Source organism: Antedon bifida, chromosome 1, assembly GCF_963402885.1.
Source record: "Antedon bifida chromosome 1, ecAntBifi1.1, whole genome shotgun sequence".
Classification (NCBI taxonomy): domain Eukaryota; kingdom Metazoa; phylum Echinodermata; class Crinoidea; order Comatulida; family Antedonidae; genus Antedon; species Antedon bifida.
This window is the reverse complement of record NC_136226.1, coordinates 27,326,014-27,343,177: the sequence shown is the minus strand read 5'-3', so window position 1 is coordinate 27,343,177 and position 17,164 is coordinate 27,326,014. Positions and strand designations below refer to the sequence as shown.

At 31.1% G+C, this 17,164-nt stretch overlaps 1 protein-coding gene and 1 long non-coding RNA gene across 2 annotated transcripts in view; both read right to left on the bottom strand.

Annotated features, from left to right (window-relative positions):
- Window positions 1-17,164, bottom strand: part of LOC144848035 (uncharacterized) — a 108,505-nt gene that overhangs the window by 77,465 nt on the left and 13,876 nt on the right. The window lies entirely within an intron of this gene.
- LOC144848808 (uncharacterized) lies at window positions 10,211-17,012 on the bottom strand. The gene is made up of 3 exons (XR_013613927.1): window positions 16,583-17,012; window positions 10,840-10,900; window positions 10,211-10,228 (listed from the first exon to the last, which is right to left on the bottom strand). It is a non-coding gene; the product is annotated as an uncharacterized LOC144848808 (long non-coding RNA).

The following is a 17,164-nucleotide window of genomic DNA, read 5'->3' as shown; positions in this document are numbered from 1 at the left end:
CGTGGCGTTTGTTGTGCGGATAACTAACTCGTCAAAGTGACGAGTTTCATGTCTAGTTCTTCTTTCTTTCCCGGATTTTTGTGCGTCGCATATCCCCTATTGCTTGTGAATATATCTTTTGTATAACTTTGTCATTATATGGACATTTACCTGAAGTTGTGCACCTCCATATTTTTAATGACGTTAGAGTCGCGCAGCGTAAGTTACGCGCGATTTTATGAATTTCAATGATTGATCATAGATTATAAACCAAAAGTCATTTTGTATTGACACTTAGTGAAAATTTAAGTCATATCAAGGGCAAACTTTCTATGGATTAAAAATGACATGTTTCACAAGAAGTTACGCGCGCACGCGCATTTAAAATTTAAAAATGCGCAAAATTAATTTCTAATCAACTTTCTACGCTGATCATGACAATTTAAACATGTCAAAAATTCCCACGCGCGCGAAAAAAATTACGCGTAAGGTGCGCACGGAGCATGAAAATCATGTGTTTTTTTCTTGAATTATGATTTTACAGCCTTTCTTAGTCATTTTAAAAAAGATTTACATCATTTCAAATTAAAATGACGTCATACGAACACGTTGATTTAGACCATTTGCGCGCGCTTTAGTTGCAAAAGTGACAAAATTTTGTCAAAATTATGCCTATTTTGAATCTATTATAGCTCCTCAGGATCAACCGTTACCCCCAATTTTTTTAATGTAATATGTAAGCAGATATGTTGTAGATATGAATTCATGCAGAATCTTTACCCCTCGGATGTTATGACGTCATCGTATGGCCACACGAATGTAAAATATTGGATTTTTGACTGTTTCGTTATTGCTCATTACATTAAATAGAGCGCATCTCGCTTATACGTATTCCATTTCCTCATATATTTTAATACTGTCTAGGTCAATCAGCTATCTTTCGCATGAGTTAAAAATATTTTAATTTTTATGACGTCATCATGTCTAAAAATGTAAATAACGTGGGTCACCTATTTTCATCTTTACAGTAAATTTCAATCTGTTATAACTCGTCAGAATAAAAAGTGATAATCATGATTAAAACGTTTTCTGGAAGCTATTGGATTGTAGATACAAATTCATGTGAATATTTTGCCAAACAGATGTTGTGACGTCATCATATGGCCAGTTGAATTCAAAAAGTCATATTTTCATCTCTTGCGTAAAAGTTCATTGCATTTAAACGAGAGCGCATCTCACTTTTACGTGCTCAAAATTCTTCAAATTTGTATTAATGTAATTATTTAGATAATTATCTTCAAAAATTGTTATCTTTATATGTCAATTTGATGACGTCATCTTGTTAATAATTGGATTTAAAAGATGGGTCTCGAAATTTCGTCTATGCTGCACTGTATACAACATACAATGTATTCTGTAAATACTGTAATATGCTGTATGCTACAAAATAGGTACAATTCAGCACTGTAAACATATTTAATTCATGTCATAAGATGGTATAATAATTGTCGGCGTTCATATATTTTAAACGTATGTGCATGTTGCGTTTGCGCGGATAACCCGTCCCGTCACTTTGACGAGTTCAAATCTAGTTGGTTATCCGCAACTTAGTTGCAGGATAACCCATGTGATTGTAAATATCTTTTTTGGTTATCCGCAACTTAGTTGCGGATAACCCTTGTTATTGTCACGTTTCTTTTTTTATCTTCTTTGTTGGTTATCCGCCTCAAGCGGATAAGCCCTTGGAATTGTAGTGTTACTTTTTTTTATTATTCTTCTTTCTTTCTCAGATTTTGTGCACGCTGTTTCTCTGCAACGTGTTAACATAACATTTTGTAACTTTCTAAACATTTAGACATTTAACTGAAGTTGTACTGCGAAGCTTTTGGACGCTGTCAGAGTCACGTAGCGTAAGTTACGCGCGAATTTCTGAAATTCTTAAATTGATCATAACTTTGAAACAAATAAATATTTTTTAACGAAATTTTCAGCCACGGTTGCTTCACATCAATTGTAAACTGTTTTGACGCTACCGAATTTTGTAACATTAGAAAGTGCGCGCGTAAACGGCGTTTGAAATTTTAAAATGCTTCAAATCATTTTCTGATTAAATTAGCGCACGTTTCAGGTCATTTTAAGCGTTTAAAAAATTCCCACCAGATGCGCACATTTTCACGCGCGCACGGCGCAGGGAACGCGTATGAGCCTTTATTTTGCATAGACTGTGTTTTTCAAACTTCAGTTAACAATTTTGCGTTATTTTATTCACTATTCAACTGGAAATGGCGTTACACGAGCACGTTAAACATGACTGGTTGCGCACGTAAAATGTCTAATAATTGTGAAAATGTTGCAAAATATGTCTACTTTTAAAAACGATACAGTTCATCAGAATGCAAGGTTACCCCCATTTTTTATTTTATTTTCTTGCAGTGTATGAATCATAGGTCGGATTTATTATAGTCTTGAATGCTAAAACGTGTTTGATGGCTACATTATGTGCATATTAAATATAATTTTTGAAATTTTGATCATCAAACAAACACTAACATTTTCAAAGAGCAAAACAATAAACATAACGTTTATCTTTTTACTTCACATTTTAATATATAAAACTTGAAAGTATGAACTTTCATAATATGTTACTGTTTAAAATGTGTGAAGATTTTATTATAGTAAAAATTATGATTTAGTTTGATAGGTAATAATCAACTTGCATCGAGGGGTTCACGACATACCGAATGAACGAGTAATTGTTCTTCGGATTTTCTTCAGCAGGTGCTCACATGGCTCGATGTGTAGTGCAACCGACGTTGGTATCAGAGGTACCGGGATCGAATCCCGTCACGGGAAAATAATTAAATAAAAGGATTTATTTGCTTATTACACTGAAAGGGAGTTTTATTTTCGAATAGGCTACTTTTTGGAAAAGTCATGATTGAAAAGTACTTGAATGCGCAAGATACGTTTGTTGCGGGCGGATAACCAAACTCGTCCTCAAGTGACGAGTTAAGATCTAGTTATTCTTCTTTCTTTCCCAGAATTTTGTGTCACGCATATCTGTCATTCTTGTAAACATGACATTTCATAACTTGGTCAACATATGGAAATTTACGTGAAATTGTGCACCTCCATATTTTTAATGACGTTAGAGTCGCGCAGCGTAAGTTACGTGCGATTTTATGAATTTCAATGATTGATCATAGATTATAAACCAAAAGTCATTTTGTTTTGACACTTAGTGAAAATTTAAGTCATATCAAGGGCAAACTTTCTATGGATTAAAAATGACATGTTTCACAAGAAGTTACGCGTGCACGCGCATTTAAAATTTTAAAATGCGCAAAATTAATTTCTAATCAACTTTCTACGCTGATCATGACAATTTAAACATGTCAAAAATTCCCACGCGCGCGAAAAAAATTACGCGTAAGGTGCGCACGGAGCATGAAAATCATGTGTTTTTTTCTTGAATTATGATTTTACAGCCTTTCTTAGTCATTTTAAAAAAGATTTACATCATTTCAAATTAAAATGACGTCATACGAACACGTTGATTTAGACAATTTGCGCGCGTTTTAGTTGCAAAAGTGACAACATATTGTCAAAATTAAGCCTATTTTTAATCTATTATAGCTCCTCAGGATCATCCACGACCCCCAATTTTTTAAATTTAATATGTAAGCAGATATGTTGTAGATATGAATTCATGCAGAACCTTTACCACTCGGATGTTATGACGTCATCGTATGGCCACACGAATGTAAAATATAGGATTTTTTACTCTTTCGTTATTGCTCATCATATTAAATAGAGCGCATCTCACTTTTACGTGCCCAAAATTCTTCAAATTTGATTTAATGTAATTATTTAGATAATTATCTTCTAAAATTGTTATCTTTATATGTCAATTTGATGACGTCATCGTGTTAATAATTGGATTTAAAAGATGGGTCTCATAATTTTGTCTATGCTACACTGTATATAACATATACAGTTTATTCTGTAAAATACTGTAATATGATGTATGCTACATAATAGGTACAATTCAGCACTGTAAACATATTTATTTCATGTCATAGGATGGCATAATAATTGTCGAGGTTCATATGGTTAAGTATGTGCATGTTGCGTTTGCGCGGATAACCCGAACTCGTCAAAGTGACGAGTTCAAATCTAGTTTTTCATCATCTTTGTTCTTCTTTCTTTCCCGGATTTTTGTGAGCAGCATATCCCCTATTGCTTGTGAATATATCTTTTGTATAACTTTGTCATTATATGGACATTTACCTGAAGTTGTGCACCTCCATATTTTGAATGACGTCAGAGTTGCGTAACGTGACTTGCGCGCGATTTTATGAATTTTAATGATTGATCATAGGATAAAAAATAAAAGTAATTTTGTATTGGCACTTGGTGAAAATTTAAGTCATATCAAGCGCAAACTTTCTATGGATTAAAAATTACGTGTTTTACAAGAAATTACGCGCGCACACGCATTTAAAATTTCAAAATGCGCAAAATTAATTTCTAATCAATTTTCTGCGCTGATCATGACATTTTGAGCATGTCAAAAATTCCCGCGTGCGCGAAAAAAATTACGCGTAAGGTGCGCACGGAGCATGAAAAACAAGTTTTTTTCTCTTGAATTGTGATTTTCCAGCCTTTCCTAGTCATTTAAAAAAAGATTGACATCATTTCAAATTAAAATGACGTCATACGAACACGTTGATTTATAACATTTGCGCGCGTTTTAGTTGAAAAAGTTACAAAATATTGTCAAATATATGCCTATTTTAAATCTATTATAGCTTTTCAGGATCGAAGGTGACCCCCAATTTTTTTAATTTAATATGTAAGCAGATATGTTGTAGATATGAATTCATGCAGAATCTTTACCCCTCGAATGTTATGACGTCATCGTATGGCCACACGAATGTAAAATATAGGATTTTTTACTCTTTCGTTATTGCTCATCACATTAAATAGAGCGCATCTCGCTTATACGTATTCCATTTCCACAGATATTTTAATACTCTCTAGGTCAATCAACTATCTTTCGCATGAGTTAAAAATATTTTAATTTTTATGACGTCATCATGTATAAAAAAGTAAATAACGTGGGTCCCCTATTTTCATCTTTACAGTAAATTTCAATCTGTTATAGCTCGTTAGAATAAAAAGTGATAATCATGATTAAAACGTTTTCTGGAAGCTATTGGATTGTAGATACGAATGTATGTGAATATTTTGCCAATCAGATGTTGTGACGTCATCATATGGCCAGTTGAATTCAAAAAGTCATATTTTCATCTCTTGCGTAAAAGTTCATTGCGTTTAAACGAGAGCGCATCTCACTTTTACGTGCTCAAAATTCTTCATATTTGTATTAATGTAATTATTTAGATAATTGTCTTCTAAAATAGTTATCTTTATATGTCAATTTGATGATGTCATCATGTTAATAATTGGATTTAGAAGATGGGTCTCGTAATTTCGTCTATGCTACACTGTATATAACATAATACAGTTTATTCTGTAAAATACTGTAATATGGTGTATGCTACATAATAGGTACAATTCAGCACTGTAAACATTCTTAATTCATGTCATAGGATGGCATAATAATTGTTGAGGTTCATATAGTTATAAGTATGTGCATGTTGCGTTTGCGCGGATAACCCGAACTCGTCAAAGTGACGAGTTCAAATCTAGTTTTCTGTATTATTCTTGGATCCTTCCTTCCTTTTTTTTGAGTCGCGTTTCTCTAAAATGTGTAAACATAACATTTCATAACTTTGACAACATATGGGCATTTACGTGAAGTTGTGCACCTCCTATTTTTGAATGACGTCATAGTTGCGCAACGTGACTTACGCGCAATTTTATGAATTTCAATGATTGATTATAGATTAAAAACCAAAAGTCATTTAGTATTGACACTTTGACAAAATTTAAGTCATATCAGGGGCAAACTTTCTACGGATTAAAAATGGCATGTTTCACAAGAAGTTACGCGCGCACGCGCATTTAAAATTTCAAAATGCGCAAAATTTATTTCTAATCAACTTTTTATGCGTTTCTTGTCATTTTGAGCATGTCAAAAATTCCCACGGGCGCGCAATTTTTTACGCACGCGGTGCGCACGTAGCGTTAAAAACATATTTTTTTCTCTTGAATTATATTTTTCAAGTCTTTCCTAGTAATTTTGAAAACAATTTAGACCTTTTCCAGTTTGAATAACGCCATACGAACACGTTGAATTAGACAATTCGTGCACGTTTTTTATGAAAAAGCTTAAAAAATCGTCAAAATTATGTCTTTTTTTAAACAGTCATAGTTTCTAAAGTAAACCGTGAACCGTTTATTTTTATTACAAAATCTAGAAGTTGATGAGTTGTAGATATCGGATCATGCATCGATAAGGCTAAAAAAACATTGTGACGTCATCGTATGGCCACACGAATGTAAAATAATGGATTTTTGTCTCTTTCGTCATTGCTCATCACATTCAATGGAGCGCATCACGCTTATCTGTATTCCTTTTACTCCTAAATTTATATATTGTGTAGGTCAATCAACTTTCTTTAGCATGAGATAAAAATATTTTAATTTTTATGACGTCATCATGCCTAAAAATTTTAATTATGTGAGTCATTAATTTCATCTTTACAGTAAATTTTAATCTGTAATAGCTCGTAAGAATAAAATGTGATAATCACGATTAAAACGTTTTCTGGAAGCTATTGGATTGTAGATACGAATTCATGTAAACATTTTGCCAATCGGATGTTGTGACGTCATCATATGGCCAGTTGAATAAAAAAAGTCGTATTTTCATATTTTGCGTAATAGTTCATCACATTTAAAAGGGTGCGCATCTATATTTTACGTATTCAAATTTCTTCTACACGTTAATATGTTGTTCCTGAGATAATTTCCTCCAGAAATTGCTATTTAAGTGTTTCATTTTGATACCGTCGCCATGTTAAAAATTGGAATAAATGGCGGGTCCCGTAATTTCACCTATTCTACACTGTATGTAATATGTATACAGATTATACTCTTTGCATGTATATACTATATGACACAAATTGACAGAATTCAGCACTAACAGCATATCATATTCTTCAGTTCTTGTCATAATGCCATAATCTTTATCTGTGTGCAATATTCCAACGTATGACGTGCACGTGGCGTTTGTCGTTGTGCGGATAACTAACTCGTCAAAGTGACGAGTTTCATGTCTAGTTAAATTTGTTTATTTAAATTCAATTTTAATTATTTTGTTGTCACCTAGGCTACTCCATGTATTGCCATTTTATTTTTGATTCATTAGTAGAAAAATGAATTAAAACAAATAACGTTTTTAAGCAATATTGAGATACAATTTGTGCCAACTTATTGTTTATTTCTATTATTATAAGATACAGATATAATTACATTTTTCCGGGTTTTCGTATTTAAAGTTTCATCATTATGTTATGGTATTATGGTATATAGGCCTAGGCTAAATAGCAAAATCTAAATTAACGCAGATATAATGTAATATATAAGCAGTGTGTCTACAATGTGTGTGTCAAGTCATTTTAATTTAAACAAAATTTAAACTGTTTAAAAGAAGTATTATATATACAGGATTAGCACCCTGGAAAATACATCCGAAAGAGAAACTTGTCACAAAAAGAGTCTCAATTATTCTCTAAATAGTTTTTGATATTATAGGCTAAATATCACAATCTAAATTAACGCAGTCCATATAATTCAATAGACATTCCTGACCTATAAACAGTGTGTTTACAACATTTGTGTGTCAAGTAATTTTAATTTAAATAAAATTTAATTCCTTTAAAAGAAATATTATATACAAGGTATGAGTTAAACAAAATAATAGTGAGGGATTAATGTTTAAATGCATTTTGATTTTGGATGCTTTGCCTTGGTCATAACATACACTGTATACTAATTTACAGTAGCACATTTACTATTTAGTACATGCTACTGACACATTATGATTTGATTATTAATTTTACTGATTTAAGTTTTATACTTACCTTCTTAAATCGTATGAGGAGGCACTGTAAAAAATATATAAGTTTCATTATTATTTTATAGTATATTATGGTATATAAATAATACAATCTAAATTAACGCAGTACATATAATTCGCCAGTCGGAAATGGCAAAACATACTTTGGAAGCTTTTACAAAACATGACAATTTACCAGACGACTATGAAATGCAGTATTATGTCCTATACCAAACTTATAATAATAATAACTGACATAATAATATTAATTAATAAACGTCTATTATTTTAATATATTTACACAAACAAAACAAGAACAAAGATACAGATGTATATTAATATTAACGAGATTCTGTTTTTTGTGACTGCATGTTTTTTCAAACATTCATTTTACATTGAGCACTATTATTATTTGCGATGACTCTGCAAATGTCCATTTAAAATTGCTTGCTTTTAGAATTAAATAAAATAGACACTGAAATATAAAGACGAATACAGTATAATGCTGTGCGCTATACATCCATTTACAGATTTGTGTATACTGTATTACTATAATATTACTGTACTATCTTTGATTCCCGAATCTTAAAATAATTATAAGATGGTGCCCGTCCAGTGGACTGATAACTGCTAGTGGTATATAAATATCACAATCTAAATTAACGCATTATGTATACACTTCAATAGACAATTCCTGACCTATAAGCAGTGTGTCTACAAATATGTGTGTCAAGTCATTTTAATTTAAACAAAATTTAAATCGTTTAAAAAGAAGTATTATATATACAGGATTAGCACCCTGGAAAATACATCCGAAAGAGAAACTTGTCAAAAAATGAGTCTCAATTATTCTCTAAATAGTTTTCTTTTTTGATATTATAGGCTAAATATCACAATCTAAATTAACGCAGTATATAAAATTCAATAGACATTCCTGACCTATAAACAGTGTGTTTACAAAATTTGTGTGTCAAGTAATTTTGATTTAAATAAAATTTAATTCGTTTAAAAGAAATATTATATACAAGGGATGAGTTAAACAAAATAATAGTGAGGGATTAATGTTTAAATGCATTTTGATTTTGGATGCTTTGCCTTGGTCATAACATACACTGTATACTAATTTACAGTAGCACATTTACTATTTAGTACATGCTACTGACACATTATGATTTGATTATTAATTTTACTGATTTAAGTTTTATACTTACCTTGAATCGTCTGAGGAGGCACTGTAAAAAATATATAAGTTTCATTATTATTTTATAGTATATTATGGTATATAAATAACACAATCTAAATTAACGCAGTACATATAATTCGCCAGTCGGAAATGGCAAAACATACTTTGGAAGCTTTTACAAAACATGACAATTTACCAGACGACTATGAAATGCAGTATTATGTCCTATACCAAACTTATAATAATAATAACTGACACAATAATATTAATTAATAAACGTCTATTATTTTAATATATTTACACAAACAAAACAAGAACAAAGATACAGATGTATATTAAACATTAATATTAATATTAATTAACGAGATTCTGTTTTTTTTGACATTGCATGTTTTTTCATTCATTTTACAGTGAGCACTATTATTATTTGCGATGACTCTGCAAATGTCCATTTAAAATTGCTTGCTTTTAGAATTAAATAAAATAGACACTGAAATATAAAGACGAATACAGTATAATGATGTGCGCTATACATCCATTTACAGATTTGTGTATACTGTATAACTATAATATTACTGTACTATCTTTGATTCCCGAATCTTAAAATAATTATAAGATGGTGCCCGTCCAGTGGACTGATAACTGCTAGTGGTATATAAATATCACAATCTAAATTAACGCAGTATGTATATAATTCAATAGACAATTCCTGACCTATAAGCAGTGTGTCTACAAAATATGTGTGGCAAGTCATTTTAATTTAAACAAAATTTAAATCGTTTAAAAAGAAGTATTATATATACAAGGGATGAGTTAAGGAAAGTGTGACATAGACGTAATAGTGAGGGTTATATGCATTTTGATTTTGGATGATTTGTCTTGGTCATAACATGCAAGTTTATTCATCATCTTATAATATTTCATTGTACTTTACTACTTTACAGTACCATACTAATAGTACATGATACTGACACATTATGATTTTATTATTAATTTTACTGGTTTAAGTTTATACTTACATTGAATCGTCTGAGTCACTGTAAAAAAAGAATATATAAGTTTCATTATGTTTACATAAATGTTATGAATAGTGCTGTATTAATTATTTACATTTTCTTGCTCTATTATTGATTGGAAATCAGTTCATTGTCTCTAAATGTCGGTAGAATTCATCATATATGTTTGATGCTATTTATTTGTATATAAATTGTTTTCTGTTAGTTAAACAAAATATCAGACCTTGCAATAAATAATAATACTAGTCATGTCATCAAGATAAATCTAGTAATTTACTATTATAATGAACGTTTGAAAATGTGCAATAGTGTAGCAATATGCTTAAAATGTTTCGGCTGGATGGACCATCCTAATAAAATAGTATTTATTATTATTATTATTATTAATGAAGTGAAATAATACAATTATGTTCAGAAAAGCTACTGTTTGTGAAATTGGTATTCAGTAGTAAGCCGTACCTTTATTGAATAGAAGGGCTACTGTTTGTTAAATTTGCTTATTTAAATTCAATTTTAATTATCTGCTGTCACCTTGTGTCACCAAAAATGACATTTTGAAGCAATAATTGAGATACAGCTTGTGCATACTTATTATTTATTTCTATTATTAAATATGATACGAATAGTATTACCTTTTTTCCGGGTTTTCAAAATTAGATGCCATGGTTCCACTTCATACGGCTCACGAAAGAGCTACGGTACAGATAAAAGGGAAAACACTGTTAATATCCTTAAAAGCCATGAGTTTCCGACCCTACATGCTTTTTATCTGGCCCGTATTTATTTCTAAATTACAATCAGACACACTAGAAACATTTTTTTATTAGAAACCCTGTGTATATAATATAGTACTCAACATATGTCTTTTATAATAATTATAGCACACATTACAATTTGTTTTGTTTTTTGGGCCTATTTAATTTTAGTGCGTCAGGCTCTTATCAGTTGATCTCAATCTGCTCCCTAACACAGTGGTGTTTAATTAACCATGTTGGGTCGTTCCACTTTACTAGGAGGTAACTTTCAGACAGTTAACAAAGGTTTTTAATAAAAGAAAACAAAACCATACAATAGGTACAAAAGAACAATGATAGAGTGCTAAGAACTATTTATTAGGAGACTACTCCCCTTTAAATAACTATGGTACATTAACAATAAGTATTGTGTAGAAAAGCCTAAAAGGGCTGAGGCTGATACAGAAGGTAATAATAGAATATCATACTGAACTACGCCCGATAGGTAATCTAATCATAGGCATAGTGCGTACACTTAATCTGTTAAATATATTATATTTAAATTATTTCTATTTTTGTAGCAATCTTCAAATATTGCACAAACAAATAAAAGTAATAATAATTTTAGTAGAACCAATGGTATACCAACTCCATGTGTATACAATTCATTGAAAAATCACCAAAACAAATTTAAAGTGCAGTATAACGGTATGTAGATGCTAACTAGTACAATATGAATATATTATATATTACATAGAGATACTAATAATATAATATTAATTTGACATTATAAAACAGAAATGGAAACCATATAGGTCAAATTCAACGTTTTGTGCTACAATCCTTTTCCTATTAGTAAAATGGACGAGTCCGGCCAATACGGCAAAACCACGCTGGTGGTTTTCAAATAAACCAAGTGTTTTAAAACTACTTATATAAAAAATCCTGTTCCCTTATCTTAAATACATTTACATATTACAAATAAGGGATAATAACTCTTAACTTTCGTGAAAAAATAAAGCGTTTTGGATAAGTAGTTTTTCAGCAACTGTAATTTTAGTTTTAACGTTACGTTCTGACTGCTCATGAAAGGTTGGACGACTTCGAAAATTTTCGCATATCCTTTAACACTAGCCGGTCACTGACAAACCAAAACACTGCTTCAAAAAAAGGGGCTGTGCCGACGAAGTATCTGAACCAATCACATTTTACTTTAGGTCATTAGAAAGCTTGATTGATTAGCTTTTGCATGGTGGAACAGCCAATATCATTGGATAACTAGGTCAAACGTTATGAACGTTTTTGTAAAGATCTCAACAAATTGGCAAAACAAGCCTATTCTTTAACACAGGGCAATTTTCAAATCGTCTAACTTTAAAAATCAATGCCGACGACGTTTTAAGTTTTTTTAAATTAAAAATAACATGACATCGTAGGTACTTAATTAGGCATTACAATGTCGAAACAGCCATAAAAATCGGTCAATTAATAACAAAGTTACATTGAAAAAACCTTTAAAAAATAGCTGTTTTTTGGTGATTTCGTGCCGTTTAGCGGAAATCGCCCGGATTTTTGGGTACATAAAACAAACTGTAATGACCAATTAATATCTGGTATTACTATTTTACATACGTAATGCTACTAAACGGAAAATATTTAATTTATACTTTTAAAACATTTTTAGACTATTAGGCCTAAAGACAAACCTACTGTTCGTGTTTAAAGATGATAGCATGTGTTATACATACGACAAAGTATGTTTAAAACATTGTGCAACTGTAAAATAATTTTAAAAACTGTTGCACACAATAGCAACCAATAACAAAAACAGTTAAAAGTGCGGCATCATTGCAGAAATTATGCTGTCAAAGGTAAATAGATTTAATCTTATTAGATAATGAACAGGTAATAGTAAACTTGTGTTTTGTACTAGAGATAGAATATTATATGTTATGTACCATATAAAACTACTTACCTAGTTTTCATATTCATACTCAAAGCAAAAATTTCGCCATAGATAGAATAGAATTCAAGAAGAGACGTCTTTATGGTGTATCCCTAGATTGACAGGTTATGTATGTAATCGCGAAATAATCAGTGATGAAACTTTGTCGTTTATTGCTATGGTAGATCAAATATTGAAAGAAAAAATAAAAACAACATATATGGCAAATTCATTTTGCTTTAAATACTGTTAGTTTAAACTGACTCACAATTTGAACAATATCATTCGTTTTAAACCCATTTTTTGTTGGCCAATATATTAACAAAAAATGTTATTTTATAGGAGATGGTCAGATTGAAATAATATCGACAGACCCAATTTATTTCGACAAAAATCATCATCAACATACTGTAGTACAAGTACAATTAAAAAAACAAATAAAAGAACAACAAAAGGTATCATTATTTGGTGGGGGGACGACCGACTAAAACGTCCGTCAATGTTGAATAAATACATTTCTTTATAATCAATTGGTTCTTGCTTCTCTTTTTTTGTTTTTTTTGCATATACATAATGATAATATAAACACCACAGGTGAAAAACATTATTCTGAACCGCCCGGGTGATATTCTGGAAATTAATTGTATAATATATGATATACATACATTTCTTTATATATTTCTTTTTATTATTAAGTTTCCCATTTGTCTTACAGATGTAGATCAATACATATATTACACAATTCTCAAAGCAAAAATGTAGCCGGCCATTAGACACTCTAATCAAATTTATCATCAAAACTCGATGAAAGTATTATCATATGTGTATTGAGAAAAAAGGGATACTAGTTTTATGGTCTGTCCGTGACTCCCTTGACATACAAACACAAGTTTTGTAATCTGGAAAGTGTCTGTGTAGAAACTGCGTCATTTAATGTTATGAAATCAAATATTGACAGATAAGAATAAGATATATACTTAGTTAATATGTGCGAGTGGCCGAAGTAAAGGGTCTTTCACACCTGTTCCGGCACGGCGACTCAATGTCACTCAATTTCACGACGCTCCACGCGGCTATGCACCAGTCGATAGCACAAATTTGTTTTAAAATAGGTTTGATACAAAATTACGAGAGGTAATTTGGCCTACAAAATACGAAAATTGTTTTACACAAAACAAATATGACAATTAGCCTATTACAAAATATGACGTAACAAACTAACCACTCAACGCATGAATAAAAGCATAACAGGTAATTTATAACTAGAGAGGTTTCGCAACCTTACGAATACGATAACGGAAACGGATACCTCACGCACACGTATTCGTTTTCGTAAGCCAGTAACAATCTGTTTTTAATATTGAGGGCGCCGTCCAAAATATGATTGCGGTAAATTTGAGCGAAGCATGTTGCTTGGCTGCCTAGGCCTATAGCGTAACATCAAAGCGAGTGAGGACTTTAAAAACTGCTATTTATCAAAATTGACCTGACATTTTTAGTAAATTACTTTAGTAAATTACTTTCAATAATTCAATAATTATATTATAATCATGAATCATTCCTGTCGTCCTTCTATAGGTCAGTTATAGAGAGTGTTACGTAGCGCTACCGAAAATGAAAAGCGTGACCTAAATAGAATAGTCAAGACCGCATCGCGTATAATTGGATCTGCACAATTGCCTTTGGAAAACATTTTTTTCGGATCGTCTACTGAAAAAGGCAGTGGCTATCAAAGATGATCAATTTCATCCGGCCTCTAGTATGTTCCAGTTGATGCGCAGCGGTCGGCGATTTCGTTCTATTAAGGTCAATAAGGCACGATTTACAAATAGTTTCTTTCCAGGAGCTATTAGAGCCTTAAAACAAATGTTAATTAAACATATTAATATTTGCTCGTATACTTTTTTAAATTCATACACATTACTTTGTGAACAAACAACATTAAACCATCATTATGAAGTCGATCCGAAACGGATTGTTATTAAAAGCAGGGCTAACATATTGAAAACATTAACAAACTGATCGAATCATTCTAATTTTCCTTTTGTCAAATATCAACCTATCAAATTCACATTAAATAAAAAAAAAATCACTAAAAAGAAATGAATATCATAGTCTATAGTGTTCCCATCTGTTTCGACCCCCTACAAACTGGGACCTGAACAGGAATATTCGGTATCACGGGAAAGGAGGAGGAAGAGGATGATTGTAAAAGATTAGGTAGGCAATAATAGGTTTATATTGTGCCATTTACCTTTGAAGGTTAAGTTGAACTTCCTTATAAGTTCATAATAGCAATTGTAATCAGCTTATTGGTCTTGTTGGCAGGAAGCAAGTTTCTAGGGTTCATTCTACAACAATACAACATTGACAAGCAATATACTACGTTGGAGAAGATTGGGATTTTCACTTTGAAAAGTATTATTTAACTGCAATATATGCTACCTTACACTACTCATTCCTGCAAACATTTCTTAAGCTATCTAAAACTTTACACGATGACGGGATATACAGAAGTAGGTATATGAAAATTAATTTATGGAATGATATCTGTACATACATCAAGTATAAACACATGATTTATAATTTTAGGAAACTGTTGGTCGAATAAATAAGAAAAGAAACAACCTAGCTTTTTTGAACAATAATATTAACGTATTCCCCATACATTCATAGTTTATTTACTTTCAATGTTACACGTTTTAAGAACATGTTGAGCTTAATTAGTTGAGCATTTAATTACTTACCGTATTAAATCTGATTTGACGAGATAGCAATATATTTACTAATAATGTGGATGAATTTAATGGAATTTTTAACTAAAATGGACAAGAAATAACAACGTACTTGTTTTAAGCATTGTTGTGCTCAAAGGAAAAGAAAAAGAAAGAAAATATGCTCAATTGAAGTGTATTTATACAATAGGTACATGATGATTGTTTGTACAAGTACTACAATGACAATTATTTATTTATATCAACCCAAAAATAATGATAATGATCCTTCCCCTATAAGCGCCTATCTAGTTTAATTAAAATCTCATTTTTCCACGGAAAAATATTGCTAATGATTAATTAGAGATTGAAGTTTAATTCATTTAATCAACACATGCACTTTGTGTTAGACAGACTTTATTTAGTTTACCTGATTCCAGCTCAGGTATACGAATGAACGTTCATATGTACTGGTATAGAATAAGTGTTTAAAAACATTTAAACAAGCTTACAGCACAGTAAATTTAATAAATTAATTTTAATTAAGTATAGTTAGAAAACAACATGTATGCCGAAATTTATTTCTTTCATAGACATATTAAGCTAAATCGCCGTCTAAAATTTAGATAATCATCATGTAGTACAATTGACATTTCTTACAATGTCCGTTCTTGATTGAACTTGCGAGTCTCCTTAATTTACTACGATCACGACGAATGATCTGGTATGGGATGAAATAGGTACTGCATAATGATGCGTTTTAGATCAGCGACAACGAGTAGCCTAGAACGAATACGCTATGTGGATATGACGAGTTACGCGCGATTTACGTTGCCGTCTATAACTTGTTATCGAATTTACTCGACGAAACCTTGACTCGTGTAATCACTATGATTATATTGGCCCAGAGAACTAATCATCGTAGATCTGAAACTCACTATGTAGGCCTATGGTTCTAAACATTGATTGTAAGATAACTTACCTACTTTCCAAGATTCAATCGAACAATCAAAGTAAGACGGTTAAAAATAAAACAATGTGTCTGAAAGTGGCTTGTGTAGCATTTACAAACTTAAATACCAGTTACATTTACACCTAAAATTGGACGATCTTAAAACAGACAGCTAATTCACTAACGTCTGACGAGATGGTAGCAGCATATGCCTACATGTAATGAACTTCCTTATGTAGTTCTTAGTAATTGTAAACGTAATGTTCAGGAAGTTACGTTACAAAGCAATTAGTCTGGTTAAAACTGTAAAAAGTGCATTGTTCATATATAAATACAATACTGTATTAAAACAATTTGGAAAGTATGTTTTAAAGCTAAAGTTTACGAACAAATGTTGTCAAATTTAGGATAAAAGTGCAACTAATCTAACAGTAGAACTAATGTAATGTAACACATAAGATAATAAACTTATACACAAACATTGGTTATGTAAAGTTACAGACATAAAAGCTGGTTATAAATTTACTTACCAATAATCATCGGTGATAATATCCTTGAAAAATACAATTGTGATTCTTGTATTATTTGCTTCTTATTTGAAAAGAAATCTAA